Here is a 17,777-nt window from a genome sequence, read left to right on the forward strand (position 1 = left end):
GTCGACATCTAAGAAGTTCCGTAAGGGAGGTGAGTTTAGCGTTTCTTACTCCAGAGGGCAGAGTTCAGGAGGTTAACAAAACCGCCCTATTCAATTTGCCCTGCAAACTTTAGCTGGGGGTCCATCGCAGCCCAGTCAGCCTTTTTATGAGTTTGGAGGTTATCCCCAGACTTCGTCACTTTCACAAAGACCTATGCTTGACTCCAGGAATTGTTATGGATGTGGGGAGACTGGACACATTAGGAGGTATTGTCCAAAACAGAGTTACAAACCCCCAATGGTTAGAGGTAGAGGTGGTCATGGGAGAGGCCGCCATTCTGGAGGACGTGGTGGCCAAGGTAATGGTGGTAATCCAATCAGTCGGGGTGGCGGGCAAGCTGGAACTGCTGCAGCGCAACATGATAGGGGCAACGGACAGACAGGTGATAGGTCCCATTGTTATGCTTTCCCCGGGAGGTCTGAAGCAGAGACATCTGATGCTGTTATCACAGGTAATCTTTTGGTCTGTGATTGCATGGCTTCTGTATTATTTGATCCTGGATCCACATTTTCATATGTATCTTCCTCATTTGCTACTGGTCTTAATTTACATTGCGATTTGCTTGACATGCCTATTAGTGTCTCTACTCCTGTGGGTGAGTCTGTGATAGTTGAGAAGGTGTATAGGTCTTGCCTTGTGACTTTTGTAGGGAGCAATACCTATGTAGATTTGATTATCCTAGAAATGGTTGATTTTGATGTAATTCTGGGTATGACTTGGCTTTCCCCAAATTTTGCAATCTTAGATTGTAATGCTAAAACTGTGACATTGGCCAAGCCTGGGACAGATCCGCTAGTGTGGGAGGGTGACTACATTTCCACCCCAGTCCGTATTATCTCTTTTCTTCGCGCTAAGAGGATGGTTAGTAAAGGTTGTTTAGCCTTCTTGGCACATCTCAGGGATGATACTTCCAAAGTACCTTCGATTGAATCTGTTTCGATAGTCTGCGAGTTTCTGGATGTGTTTCCTGCAGACCTTCCTGGTATGCCACCGGATAGGGATATCGATTTCTGTATTGATCTGGAGCCGGGTACTCGCCCCATTTCCATCCCCCCTTATAGAATGGCTCCAGCTGAGTTAAGGGAGTTAAAGGCCCAACTTCAGGAGTTGTTAGGTAAAGGTTTTATTAGACCAAGTGCATCCCCTTGGGGTGCTCCTGTTTTATTTGTGAAAAAGAAGGATGGAAGCCTTCGGATGTGCATAGACTACAGGCAGCTGAATAAGGTAACTATTAAGAACAAGTATCCTATTCCTCGAATTGATGATTTGTTCGATCAGTTACAAGGTGCTTGTGTCTTCTCTAAAATTGATCTGAGATCCGGTTATCATCAATTGAAAATACGGGCAGCAGATGTGCCAAAGACTGCTTTTCGAACCAGGTATGGGCATTACGAATTCTTAGTAATGTCTTTTGGGCTTACGAATGCCCCTGCTGCTTTCATGAGTCTGATGAACGGGATTTTTAAGCCATATCTGGATCTCTTTGTTATTGTATTCATTGATGATATACTGATATACTCAAAGAGCAGGAAAGAACATGAGGAGCATTTGAGAATTGTATTGGAGTTGTTGAGGGAGAAAAGGCTTTATGCCAAATTCTCCAAGTGTGAGTTTTGGCTAGATTCAGTGTCCTTCTTGGGGCACGTGGTTTCTAAGGATGGAGTGATGGTGGATCCTTCTAAGATTGAAGCAGTGAAGAGTTGGGTAAGACCTACTAATGTTACAGAGGTAAGAAGCTTTGTTGGTTTAGCTAGCTACTACCGTCGATTTGTCAAGAGATTTTCTTCTATTGCTTCGCAGCTAACAAATTTGACTAAGCAGAATGTTCCCTTTGTATGGTCGGAAGAATGTGAAGAAAGTTTTCAGAAACTCAAGACTTTGTTGACTACTGCACCAATTCTTACCTTGCCAGTGGAAGGTAAGAATTTCATTGTTTATTGTGATGCATCTTATTCTGGTTTGGGTGCAGTGCTAATGCAGGAGAAAAATGTAATTGCTTATGCTTCGAGGCAATTAAAAGTGCATGAACGTAACTATCCGACCCATGATTTGGAGTTGGCTGCAGTTGTATTTGCATTAAAGCAATGGAGACATTATCTATATGGGGTCAAGTGTGAAGTTTATACAGATCATCGTAGTTTACAGTATGTCTTTACTCAGAAAGATTTGAATTTGAGGCAGAGGAGGTGGATGAAGCTATTGAAGGACTATGATATTACTATATTGTATAACCCAGGAAAAGCTAATGTTGTGGCAGATGCTTTAAGTAGAAAAGCAGGGAGCATGGGTAGTTTAGCCTACTTACAGGTTTCTAGACGCCCATTGGCTAGAGAGGTTCAGACTTTGGCTAATGACCTTATGAGGCTGGAAGTACTAGAGAAAGGAGGATTTTTGGCCTGTGTGGAGGCAAGATCTTCTTTTCTTGACAAGATTAAGGGAAAGCAGTTTGCTGATGAGAAGCTGAGCCGAATTCGAGATATGGTATTGCGAGGAGAGGCTAAAGAGGCAATAATTGATGAGGAAGGCGTTTTGAGGATTAAGGGAAGGGTATGTGTGCCCCGTGTTGATGATTTGATTCACACTATTCTTACAGAGGCTCATAGTTCAAGGTACTCTATACATCCTGGTGCAACCAAAATGTATCGCGACCTAAAGCAACATTTTTGGTGGAGTAGAATGAAGCGCGACATTGTTGATTTTGTTGCCCAATGCCCGAATTGTCAGCAAGTAAAGTATGAACACCAGAGGCCTGGAGGAACACTTCAGAGAATGCCCATTCCTGAATGGAAGTGGGAAAGGATTGCAATGGATTTCGTGGTTGGTCTTCCCAAGACATTGGGTAAGTTTGATTCTATTTGGGTAATTGTTGACAGGTTAACTAAGTCTGCTCACTTCATTCCGGTCAAGATGACTTACAATGCAGAGAAGTTAGCCAAACTCTATATCTCGGAAATTGTTCGATTGCATGGAGTTCCACTCTCCATCATATCAGATAGAGGTACGCAGTTTACTTCTAAGTTTTGGAGAACATTACATGCTGAATTAGGTACTAGGCTGGATCTTAGTACTGCATTTCACCCTCAGACCGATGGTCAGTCTGAGCGAACGATTCAGGTGTTAGAGGATATGCTTCGTGCATGTGTGATAGAATTTGGTGGTCATTGGGATAAATTCTTACCCTTAGCAGAGTTTTCATACAACAATAGCTATCACTCAAGTATTGATATGGCTCCATTTGAGGCACTGTATGGGAGGAGATGTAGGTCTCCCATTGGTTGGTTTGATGCATTTGAGGTAAGACCTTGGGGTACCGATCTTTTGAGGGAATCGTTAGATAAGGTAAAATTCATTCAGGATAAGCTTCTAGCAGCTCAGAGCAGGCAGAAGGAATATGCAGATCGAAAGGTTAGGGACTTGAATTTTATGGAGGGTGAACAAGTCTTGCTGAAGGTTTCACCCATGAAAGGGGTGATGCGGTTTGGTAAGCGAGGTAAACTTAGTCCGAGGTATATTGGGCCTTTTGAAGTTTTGAAGCGCGTGGGGGAGGTGGCTTATGAATTGGCATTGCCTCCAGGACTCTCAGGAGTGCACCCGGTATTTCATGTGTCTATGCTGAAAAAGTACCATGGGGATGGAAACTACATTATTCGTTGGGATTAAGTTCTTCTTGATGAGAATTTGTCTTATGAGGAGGAGCCGGTTACTATTCTCGCTAGAGAAGTCCGCAAGTTGAGATCAAAGGAGATTGCATCTATCAAGGTTCAGTGGAAAAATCGGCCAGTCGAAGAGTCTACTTGGGAGAATGAGGCGGATATGCAAGAAAGATATCCCCACCTTTTTACAGATTCAGGTACTCTTTCTCGCCCTTGCTTTTCTTCCTGTGATCGTTCGGGGACGAACGATGAGTAAATTGGTATCTATTGTAACAACCTGTTTAGTCGATTTGAACAGTAGAATTATTTTTGAAAATAACTGACTGGGTCGACGGATCACGCGACGGACCGTCATGTTCACGACGGACCGTCAAGGGTCTTCGTTCCAAAACACTTCAACTCTGAAATCTGGGTACTGAGATCGACTCTCTGAACTTCACGACGGAACTGCAGGACGGACCGTCGTAGGTACGACGGACCGTCACAAACCCTTTACTGAATTTAACTCTCTGAACTTTGTGACGGACCTGCAGGACGGACCGTCGCAGATACGACGGGCCGTCACAAGTTGCGTAAACCTAACTGGGTCGGATTTCTGCTAAAAGTTTTAAAGGGGTGTTTTGGACTATTCATGACAAACTTTATGAAATTAGTGGGGTAAGTTTAATAATTTATTTACTTGGAGGGTTAAAAGAGATAACTTTAAAAAAAATAATGGGTTACTTTTATCATAATGAATTATATGTTAATTAGGGTAAAAGAAAAAGAATCTGGAGAAGAAAAAGAAAAAGACAGAAAGGGGAGAATGAGCGAGAGAGAGAGAACGAAGAGAAAAGCAAAAGGCATTGGGGAGATAGCTTGCTTGATCACGATTCTTCGGTGGAGGTAGGTTATGGTTTATGTCTATGTGATAGATAAACTCTAAATAGCGATTGATATGTATTGGGTGGTATTGTAAAGTCTTCTATATACTTGATTGTGTGTTTGTATGTTGTGATCGTATAATTGTGGTGGTTAGAATGATGAGATTGTTGAATCTTTAATCTTAAATCCTCTCTATTAAGATGATGCTTGACATAAAGAAAGCTTGATGAACTGAAATAATGAGATAGATGGATCGGAGTGTCACGTTCCGACACGTAGGAATAATGGATCGGAGTGTCACGTTCCGACACGTAGGAATAATGGATCGGAGTGTCACGTTCCGACACGTAGGAATAATGGATCGGAGTGTCACGTTCCGACACGTAGGAATAATGGATCGGAGTGTCACGTTCCGACACGTAGGAATAATGGATCGGAGTGTCACGTTCCGACACGTAGGAATAATGGATCGGAGTGTCACGTTCCGACACGTAGGAATAATGGATCGGAGTGTCACGTTCCGACACGTAGGAATAATGGATCGGAGTGTCACGTTCCGACACGTAGGAATAATGGATCGGAGTGTCACCTTCCGACACATAGGAATAATGGATCGGAGTGTCACGTTCCGACACGTAGGATTAATGGATCGGAGTGTCACGTTCCGACACGTAGGAATAATGGATCGGAGTGTCACGTTCCGACACGTAGGAATAATGGATCGGAGTGTCACGTTCCGACACGTAGCATTAGGGGATCGGAGTGTCACGTTCCGGCACGATAAGAATAAAGAGAAGTAATCTTCTATTATGTTAATACACTAAATTTCGAAGAACCTATTTCCCAAATGAGTATGGTGTGGAGGCTTGAGTCCTCATAGGTGTGCTTGGTGTTGTTGCCAATGTTTCTTGTACTTGTTGATTGCCACCTGTTAAGTATTGTGGTTGATTTTATATTACAACTCAGTATATATTGCTTTCTATTTTGAGTTGGCCGATGATACCTACTCAGTACTTGTTCCTTGTACCGACCCCTTCTTTTATGTTCTTCTTGTTGTTTTGTGGAGTGCAGCAAGTGCACCGTTGACTTCGACTCGTCCGCAAGTCTAGCCAGTCTTCAGCACATCAGATTTCAGGGTGAGCTATTATTCCTAGCTCGGGCTGGATTCTCTTCTTCTCGTCTTGATGTCTTTGAAGTTCGGACATGGACCATCTTTCTACTTATTTTAGTTCTTAAATACTCTTAGACTTAGTAATTTGAGGATAGATGTTCTTGATGTGATGACTTCCAGATTTTGGGGATAATAATTGATAAACTTTAGAAGCTTATTTATTGGTTATACTAATGAGTTTTGGGTCTTCCGCATTATATTTTGTTCATTATGGTTGAAATATTGGTAAACGTTGGGTTTAGATTTGTTGGCTCGCTCACATAGGAGGATAAGTGTGTGCCACTCGCGGCTCGTTTTGGGTCGTGACATTAATAGAAATGGTCAAGATTGAATCTCTATCATTCATGATATTTTAATCCAAGGGCTATTATTGGACCCAAACAAAAATACAAAAATCCAAAAAATTAGCATTTTTTTTATTTTACATTTTTTATTTTTTTCTTCTTCCCCTTACTACCATGCCGCCGGCCGGCCACCGCTGCTATCACAATCGCCCGGTGGCCACCACCTTTTTGGCCAGAAAAATCTTTAAAATTTTACCATCTTTTCCTTTCACCCTCCTCTACCTAAATCTACAAACCTTTCATCCATATCTATAGCCAAACTCTGTAGATCTAAGGAAAATCAAATATGAATTTTTACTTTTTTCCTAGATTTATAAAATTTCGGTCATTCTCATCCCAAGTCCTTTACATAAATGTGTAGAGCTCCTCAAGGGATATCATTTGATATAAATTTTAAGTTCAAAATCCGTCAAAAAAATTTTCGGCAAAGTTTTCCGGCGACCTTCATTTACCTCAAAGCTATGTCAATCTCCCCCCCCCCCTCTCAATCTTTATCAATATTCATCATTATCTTTTTTCGTTTGACAATATAGGTCGTTTGATATCGGATTTGTGTTATTAATGTTCTTTAAGTTTATCATGTTGATGTTGTTGCTTGAATTATTATTATTATTTTTTATTTTATTTCGTTTTATGTTTATTTTTTCTTTTTTTAAACTTTTTTTTCTGCATTATTTTGTTGTGTTTGATCTTTGAAATTGTTTAGATGTTTAGATTTTGTGTTAGTGAGTCAATTTGTTTGGGTCTTGATGAAATGGGTCAACATTTGGGCCTATTTTAAATTTTTTCAGATGGCCCATCAGCTATTATTCAAACAATAAATAAAAGGGAAATTTTTTTAAAATGACATTATTTTAGTATTTAATAGGGTATAGTATCAACACTTTCAATATTTAGTGATAATGTCAAAATTTTACCTTATTATATATTTTAATCATATTTTAATTATTTTGTTTAATTTAAAATAATGCATAATTTATACAACAAACTAGAGCTATTTAGGGGAGAAAAAAATTATAAAAAGTAATAGATGCTTAAAACTCTCAACATCGGTTACAATTTATTTAAAATCTGAAGGATATATCTACCCATTATTCATGATGTTCATCAAAAAAAAAAATTCTTGCGAGGTTTATGTTTTGGAGAATAAACTAGTAAACGATTTTTGAAAAATAAACACAAACGAAAAGTCCAAAGTCAGGTATGTTTTAGTTAATTAATCCTTATATGTTTTGTATTTGATTGTGATTTGATGTGATTTTATTTGTATAATAATTATTCATATGTATTTGCGTTTTGAATTATTATATATTTTAACCAATGCAATTATCTTTATTTTTTCTGTGTTTGTTGACATTGTTTTTTTTTAATCCAAATGTACTGATATATTGTTAAAATAAATTGTATTCTGATTTGAAATTATTTTTTTAACTTTTGTATAAGAAATTATATATCCAACAAAATACGTATTTGATGCATCAATTGTTTAGCCAAGGAATATTGTTCGAATCGTTTATTTGAATTACTATTTTAACTTTATTGTTTTGTATTCTTGATACTAATTAATGGTAATGTCATTATTTTCGTATCTAGTATTGACTATGTGATTTATTTTTTTTACTACAAAGCATATATGGGGAGCATTAGTTTAACAATAAAGCATTATGGACATTGGACTGAAGATAATTGCTATGTTGATTACACAATTGAGGCAATTATGATTAAAGAATATGTATCGTATAAAGATTTAGTTGATGAAGTTGCTAATTAGATTGGGGTAGATTTGAGGTATAACAGATTGAAACTTAAGTATAAAATAGAAGGTAGCATATACACAACGATATGGGAATGAGAGTATATGTCTCATTGAAGAAAGAAGCTCGAGAATTTGCAAAGTACCCCATTTGTGAACTGTATTTGTGAACGATCGTGATATAAATTGTAGAAATCAGTATGAAGAAGATATTGGCATGTGTAGTATAAACGGATGAAGTACTACTGATAACCAAGCATTAGTTATTAGTGCACCATTAATCATTACTGAGTTAAGTAACTCTATTATCTGCAATACGAATCATAAAGAAGTCATTGAGGATCAAGTTTATAAGAATAAACGTACTTTGAAAGCTGTGATGATGAAATATGCCATTGATAATAGATTTCAGTGTAAGACAGAAATATCAAGTGTAGTAAGGTATTTTGTATTTATATAGATTTTATCTGTTGTTGTTATAGTAATTATTCCATATAATATCATGTATTAATTTATTTTGTTTATTTTCTTTTATAATTCGAGCAGTTATACACTTGCTTGTGTATCTGAAAATTGTGGATGAATAATGAAGGCTTCTAACATCAATAAATCGGGAATGTTTAGAATTAGAAAGTTTGTAGATGAGCATACATGTCCATTAAAAGATAAGGTGTATAGTCAGAGACAAGCAACAAGCAGTCTTGTTGGAGGTATAATAAAACTCAAGCTAGTTGATCATAAAAGAAAGTTGACGCCGAAAGACATACAAGTTGATGTTAGACTCGAACTTGGCATAGATGTATCCTACTCTGTTGCATGGAATGCTAGGGAAAAGGCATTAAATACTTTAAGGGGGACACTATCTGATTCATATAGTAAATTACCCAATTATTTATATATATTGGACACCACTTATGCTGGATCGCATATAAGAATGAAGAAGACGGAAGAAAATGAACTTTTATATGTCTTTATAGCTTTGTTTCCTTTCATAAAAGGTTTTGAAAGTTGTAAGCCAATAGTTGTAGTAGACAGTAGCCATCTCAGGGGGACTTATAATGGCACATTTGTGTCTGCAAGCACACTGGATGGAGCAGGTAAATATTAGATATTTATATTTTTATAAAGAATTACGCACTATATTATATTCACTAAAAATGTATTTGTTGTATTTGCCGACGTGTATCCTAATGTTTGCATTGTATATATTAAGTAAATATATTGCCCCTAGCATACTGTATTATTGATTCGGAAAATGATGCATCTTGGACTTGGTTTTTTGAACAATTTAGAGAAGCTCATGGTTTAAAGGATAAATTCTGTGTTGTATCCGACAGAAACGAGAGTATTATAAAAGCAGTTTCGAGGATATACATTATAGCACATTATGCTTGCACGTTTCATCTTTGAAAGAACGTGAAGACACTTTACAAAAAATCACATGACAGTCTTTCAGAAGTGTTTTATGCAATGGAAAAGGCATACAAACATTCAGAATTTAATAAACTAATGAAAAAAGTAGAACATGTTGATATTAGGGTGAAGAATTATTTGGAATTGGCTGGTTATAACAAATGGGCAAGAGTGTATGCAACAGTTGATCGAGGCACTGTGTTGACATCAAACATAGTTGAATGCATAAATGCATGCCTTGTGGAAGCAAAAGAATTACATATATGATTTTCTTTAGAAAATTAGACAAATGTTTGATCGATGGAATTTCAAAAACCATACATCTGCTTCTAATACATTCACGACACTTTGTGGTAAAGCACAAGAAATGCTCGCTGAAAATGAAGAACTTTCACTGCGTATGACGGTATGTTTATGCTTTCTTAAAAGTGTTGTATTTTGCATTTCATCCAGTAAAAAGTAAAGATTGTATAATTGGTATGATTTAACTTCCTTTTAACTTTGTGTAATAGGTAGTTGCAACAAGTAATTATGTGCACACTGTTCGTCATGAAGGGGAAACATTTATTGTTTGTCTTGAAAGGAAAACTTGCACATGTAGGAGATCTCAAGTTGATGAAATACCATATTCGCACGCTTGGGCTGTTTTAAAGAAGAAATTTCTTGATCCTGAACCGTATTGTTCTGACCTTTACAAGCCAAATACATTACTTGTTACATATGTTAATCCAATCTATCCATTACCTGATCGAAAGGATTAAAATGTGCCTGCATATGTAGAGAATGAAATAGTTAAGCCTCCAAAGTTCAAAAAACTACCTGGTAGGCCTTCAAAAAAGCTTCGTGATAGTACGTACAGTGAGCTATATGAAAAGAAGAACAAGAATTCTTGTAGTACTTCTGGTCAAAAGGGACATAATAGGCGATCATGTAGGAATGGACTACGAACTGAATAGTTAGATATGTTTGATTTTGTTTTGAAAAATAAATTTACATGTGCTTGTAAAAATCGTTTATCTTTTGATATTTCTATGATGTTTTCATAATGTTCAATGAATAATATTTTATCAAAATATATTCGTTTGCGCGTATATACTTATATCCTAATAAAAATTTTGTATTTGTAATATATAACTTAAACGTTCTTAAAAAATAAAGTAAACAAAAATTAAACAAAAAAAATAAAATAAAGTCGTTGATATAAATAATATAGAATACACAAAAATATTATTTCTAATGAAATACAAAATCGTTGGATAGCTCACTCCATATTATTGCCTATCACGCTGTATATGAATAAGCTGAGAATTCAATATGTACATGTATATGCAAGAACACTAAAAAATATGACTTGAGAAACTGTGATTTAATGTTCATAAACAAATATATTTGACACTATATAACACAACTAATGTGCCCACATTTGAAAATAAATTAGATTTTAATACAAACAATACAACTACAATTAATGTGACGTAATGAATACCCAACATAATAAAAAACCTGTCAATGTATATAATGTAATACAACAATTTTANAACATAAAAGTTGATGAAACATAAATTAAGTAGTTTTAAAACACGAAGAAGTATCTTCAACAAAGCACAACTACTGTATTTCAATTGGTATATCTTGGGGGTGCCTCAGTGTCACTAATGGATCCGTTGTCTTGCTTTTGCCGAGCATAATTCCAAAGAAGTGCAGCATATTTTAACCTTGAAAACATTACGTCAAAGGTACCACTTGGATTTTCTTGACCATAAGACAACAACACGGTAAAAGCAAGCATATAGATACCACAATCCCAGAATAAAATATTAGAATACAAAATTAAAATTCAAATACAAATAAAAATGATATACTGAATTCAAATTAATACAACTTACAAGCTACCATCGGTCTGTTGAGGTATGTTGTCTATGAAAACTATCTCAAATAACTCATTCTCTTCTTGACTAATAGATCTATCTAAACCTCTGTTCTTGTAATAATCATACATAGTCATCTTAGGCGGAATGAGTTGAGCCAACTTGGTAACCTCTTTCCTGATTGCTGCATCATGACCTGCCACTCTGTAAGAATCATAAACGTATACACGTCTATCATTAAGAGAAAGTACCGCCAATGCCCAATGAAATTTTTTCTTTACATTTACAGGGATAAATACGTGATCCACCAAATGCCACGGAATGCCGGCATGAAGTTTATACCCTCTAATGTAATCACCTATAAAATGCTCTTCATCAGCGCAGTAGACATCACTATCTAAATCTTCATACTTCTTCCAAATTGATGAAATTTTGGACGTAAACACACAATCCACAGTTGTGTATTTATACCTCTTGTCAACATCATACTTGGCTTTCTTTCTCAAATAATAGAAGATAACATTGATATGCTGAACAATAAAAAAATAAATAATCATTAGATAACAATAAAATAACGAACAATAACTAAATAACTACAGTTGTTACTTACCGAATCATTCAACAATTGACCTTTTGAGTACAAATTGTAGAACCAATTTTTCTTGTCTACAATATCAACATCAAAGTCAAATGGCACTGGAATGCGTGCTTTACCCTTCTTGTATCGATCTTGATCATGACATCTAAACAATACACAAAAAATAAAAGGTATACAATTTGCTAAAATTTCATATTAAATACAACATAATAATAATAATAATACAATTGTTTGATAAAACATAGAAATTATATAGGTATCTAATGTATTTGTGAAAATATGCACCAGAATTTAGAGTAACATACATAACAACAAATTAAGATCTGTAATGTTATTACAATACAGAGTTTTTAAAAAAATAACGAACAATATATGATTTTTTCAATCAATTTATAATACAACGTACATAGCATTCAATCAGTTGATTAATTGAAAATACACTAACATGTTTAAAATACAATAAAGAAAAACGATTCAAATTAATAACTGATTATGCAAAATAACCTAAAAATAATAATCATGAATACTAAAAAAACATATCATATACTAAAAAAATGGAGGATACATAATACAGGATACAATTTTTTTATATTATTATGCGTCTTAAATACTTACTTATTCTCATGTTTTGCAAGAAGATCTTCGCGAATTCATGATCGGTGTGCATCCCACATAATGATATCACGATTGGCAGAAATAAGATCAAAGATGAACGGGTGTTTCAGTTCAAAAATAATTGGTCGCACCGATGAAGTACCTGATGTAAATATTAAATTAAAAAATAACATATCATTTACAAAAATTAAAGTAAAGATATATAAATCAGATTTAAAAGACATTAAAATTTGTTATGTCTTTATACCTGCAGATGAGCCGAACGAAGTCAGATATGGGAATCTATTGAAAGGGCCTGGACGTCTAATCCTATGCGCAGGTAATGGTGTGTGAACATGACTTGTTTTGTTCTGACTCTCCATGCTAGCCTGTTTTTGCATATTTGAGTTGTCATTGCTTGTGGTTTGAATGTGCATGATGATGCTCTGTTCTGCATTAATGGTATTCTCAGTAACACAAATACTTTTTATGTCACTGAGACTTGGCATGAGAGAATCATCCAACTCAAACTGTGATTGTTGTGACCCTTTCATGAGAATAATAGACTGAATAGGGGTAGAAAATATGAACTGATCCTCTTCTTCATTGTAGTTAATAAAAAAATAACATTATTCAAATGCAAATTAGACTAATAACAATAAAAGTAATTAGTTTAGAGAAGTAGAACATACACTTGGGATTATTGATTTAGACGAACTAAAACCAACATATATAGTGATCAGAGTACGCACAGGAAAATTGTCACAATCAACCTTTAAAAATATAAAAATGTTAATTATAAAAAATAATCAAAATATTCCCAACTGCACTAATTAAATATGTCGAGTTAACAAACATACTTGTTTATCAGCACCCCCAACAATATCGGGTATGTCTCCCAAATTTGAATTGTCCAAAATTGAATGATCCTTGAAAAAAGGAGATTGAACAAAAAAATATCGGTAAACAATATAACAAATACAAAATTTATAATGAACATACTTGAAAAACTTCCTTGCTGCCATCATTTGAGCTTTCATCACACTCCGTCTTCTCATCATCAAAAAGTTTCTTTAATACATGTAGATATTTGATACAAAAATAGTCAACATAAAGATAAAAAATAATTATAATGAAATACAGTATTAATGACATATAAAATACAAATTAATATTAAACATAAACATAGTAAGAAAAACAGAATACAAAAATAATAATCTTTATTTTCAAAATAAGTTGTCTCTACCTGGTTTTGATTTTCTGATACAACTGCACTTGTAAAATGTTGTGGTCCTTGAGCAGCATTGTGATTGTTTATGTTGTTCCGAAAATATATTGGATACAAAAACAATCAACATATATTTAATCACCATGGATAAAGAAATAAAGTACTTACAAATATAGAAAAAAATTAATATTAAACATACATATAGTACAGCATACAGAATACAAACAGAATAAACAATTAATTTCAAAATGATTTGTGTCTACCTAATTTTGATTTTCTGATAAAATTGGACTTGTAAAAGGTTGTGATCCTTGACCAGCAATGTCATTGTTTTTGTTGTCCTGAAAATATTAAATTACAACAGAGTATTCACAAAAATTAAAATAAATAAAAATAATTTTAAATATAAAAATTGAGCATATTGTTTCACCTTCAAAGTAGACATAATGATATTAAAATTATCATTTATCAACTTTCGTATATCTTTGAACTCTTCTCTAACCTGAAACAGTTACAATATGTGTAAATTTTACAGATTGCAATAATTTGAATAAACATATTAAAAAAACATAAGTATAAACAGTATATACCTCCTTTCGTAACTCAAAGAGTTTTTCCTCATAAATTGTTCATGAGACACACTTACAGATGGTATTTGAGAAACCTTTGTTGGCACATAAGTGCAAGTGGTTGTCTTCTTAGAACACAATTTTTGTTTCTTCCGCACAACTTTTGGAAGCGCAACTTTTTTTACATTCCGTTTCGCTACTGGATCAATCTGTTCATTCAGTTCCATTTGATCTGCGATATTTGAGTCCTTTTTTCTTACCCTTTTGGCAGGTGATACTGATTGCCCCTTTTTTTTTACCTGTAACCTTCATTGAAGGTGGAGGTGGGTTGACAAAATCATCATCTAAGCTCTGTCCAGAAAGTGCTTGTTCATCAATATCATGACGTGGCTCTATTTGAACACCTTCATTTGATTTTTAAACACCTTCAGAAGGCAATTGTAGAACAACAATTTCCATCAGAGAAGGAACAATATTCTTCCATTTAATTTAAACACGACAGTTAACACAATAATTAACATAATAAAAGATATACATCGAATTAATACAATTACGAGGGTACAATTTCTTCAATTATACACAATACCTATGTGTTAGCATCATTGAATGTGTCTTTCATCAACATTTTGAATCGGGGTTTTGCTCCTACTGTTTGCCAGTTTAGAATACGGGGGTTACGATCACCGATTTTTCATGGAAAACTCGTTTGACGCTTACCCATGCACTCGTATATCCATATTTGAAGGACAACAGGCATACCACATATTCTATAATATTGACCATTAGTAGTCAAAACCTTGTTGATACTCTGTAGCAACGACTCAAATTTTTTTCTACCCCAAGGATAATGCATATATCGACCACTTTCAACCAAATCAAAGTGAATTCTAGGAATGCGGAATGATCTCTTCTCGCCAGAATACACAAACATATGAATGAAATATAATATTGCAAACTTAATCGCATCATCATCATTGTCAATCCAAACTTTACCATTGAACCTATCAAACAAATCAGATCTACGTATGATCTCATTACCACCAAAGTACTGAACAATAAGTCGGTTAGATTCTTCTGTGTTAAACTTGAAATCCTCTACAACACCAACACAGTTTAATCCAGTAATGAGCGCAAACGTCCTAATTGTGAACTTTAAAATAGCTCCATTGACTTTGATTACAAGAGACTGATTACTACTAGCTTCTATTTCTAGTGACATACAGCACCTGTGAATTTGACCTTGCCCAACACATTTTTTGATTTTCATACACTGACTAAAACACGTACTCTCACAAAAATGTTTATACTGCTCCGGTGTAAGCTTGTCAGTCAACTTGGATTTATGTCATGATTTACTATACAGTGAATGTGAGGTGCATTTTTTGATAGTTTTTTGCAAGCATAAGAAGTCCCCTGGCATATTGAATTCAAAACAATGAAATAATACTAAAATAACACAACAAAAAACATGATCATAAATAAAACATCAACACATTGACAACAACATACCAAAAAAAAATATATGGTTATTGATATGTGGCACATTGACATAACTATCACAAAAAAAATATATAATACAAAATACATTAGATATAATGAATGTAATATACAATTCCAAGTTTATAGATACAAAAATACAATATACCTATGAAATATAAAAGTACATACTGACTAAAACAACATCAAAATTCAATATATACTTCCAAATTTATAAATACAAAAAATATTAAAACTATGAAATACAAAAATAAATACTAACTGTGGTACATTGACATAATTATCACAAAAAAAACAGAATACAAAATGATTTATGGATATATACTAACATACTACAGAATACAATATACAATTTCAAATCTATTGATACAAAAATACAATAAAACTATGAAATACAAAAATACAAACTGACTAAAACATCAACAAAATTCAATATACACTTCCAAATCTATGAATACAAAAAATATTTAAAATATAAAATACAAAAATAAATAATAACTACAACAGAATGAAAAATCCATTTACACTTACAGATCTATTCGATAATAGTAAATACACAATCAAACTTATAAAATGTGTTACATTGACAAAAAAAAAACAGAACATAAAATACAATAAACATATTGAATACAAAAATGCATGCTAACTATAACAGTGAATACAAAAAACATTAAAAAAATGAAAATACAAAAATAAATAATAACTATAACAAGATGAAAATTCCATATATACTTACAAATGTATACGATAATAGTAAATACACAATCAAACTCATAAAATGTATTATATTGACAACTAACACACACAAAAAAAAAACAGAACACAAAATACAATAAATATATGACATTTAAAAAATTTCCCAATACAAACATACATAGTAACAGACTAAAAATTCCATATACACTTCCAAACTCATTGTAACATGTATTTTTTTGAATCTTAAAAATTACTAAACAAATTAAACTAAACATGCAATACACAACACATGCAAAAAAATATCTCTTCTCCAAAAAATTGGTCTTCTTCAACTTCATGGTTATGAATTTGTGTGGGATTTTGCACCTCGACATATTCAGGCATTTTTTCCCGTCGTATATCCTCTTAGATTTAGAAGCAGAACCTACATTGTTGTTTATTTCTTGAGTGGAAAAAAATTAAACGATGAGAACTCAGAAGACCTTTGATTATTTTGTCCAATAACTCTAGTAACTCTTTTGAAAGCGTCCATTGAAGAGAGAATTTTATATTATGAAATACTAAAAATTGTTTTAAGAACAACAACAAAACAAAAAAAATTAAAAAAAACACTAAAATCAGTAAGTAAATCAATAAGGAATATGAAGAACATAATACTCAAATCAATGTGAATCTCCAAATCAAGCCTTAAAACGAAATTAATTGAGAATGATATAAAATATGAAAATTCAGAAATATGTGGAATTGATTTTGAATAAGGTTAGAGAGAGAAAATGAAAATCCAAGAGTAAGAAAAGAGAGAATAAATCTGGGAATTTGAGGAGTTGATTAGTAATAAAGATAGAGAGAGAAATTGATAATCTTAATCAAAGAGAGAGAAAATTTAAAATATCATTAATATTTGTGGAATTGATTTTCAAGAAGGTTAGAGAGAGAAAATGAAAATTCAAGCGTAAGAAAACAGAGATAAATCTGGGAAGTTGAGGATTTGATTAATAATAAAGATAGAGAGAGAAATTGATAATCTTAATAAAAGAGAGAGAAAATTTAAAATATCATTAATATCTATCCAATTACATAAATATAGGAAAATGTGTAATCTATGAGAGAGAGAAAAAGGGTGTAAATAATGAGAGAGAAAATATTAATAATATCAGAATAATTATTTATTTTTAAAATAATGAAATTTTTGACATGTTTACTAATATTATTAAAGTATGGATATTATCACTAAATAAGTTGATTTTTTGGATTAGTTAGCTAAATTTTCCTAAAAGACATGGGTCATCTACATGACATTTGAGTCTTTTATTTTCAGATGACCCATTAACTATAATTCATACAATGAATAAAAGAAAGGGAAAATTGTATATAATAGCAAACTAATAACCTAAAATAAATGGAGTAGCTACGGTTTGATTTAATTGTGCTCCATAGCAAGCGTTTGCAAAAAATTGCCAGGCGCCGCTCTCCCAAATATCTCGCTCAC

The 17,777-nt window shown here is 33.6% G+C and overlaps 2 pseudogenes; one reads left to right on the top strand and one right to left on the bottom strand.

Moving 5' to 3' along the window:
• Positions 1-9,999, top strand: part of LOC107003956 — a 39,429-nt pseudogene extending 29,430 nt beyond the window's left edge.
• Positions 10,000-10,856: 857 nt separating this feature from the next.
• Positions 10,857-12,852, bottom strand: LOC107003957 (annotated as a pseudogene).
• Between the last annotated feature and the right edge of the window lie 4,925 nt (positions 12,853-17,777).

Source organism: Solanum pennellii, chromosome 11 (genome assembly GCF_001406875.1).
Source record: "Solanum pennellii chromosome 11, SPENNV200".
NCBI classification, from domain to species: domain Eukaryota; kingdom Viridiplantae; phylum Streptophyta; class Magnoliopsida; order Solanales; family Solanaceae; genus Solanum; species Solanum pennellii.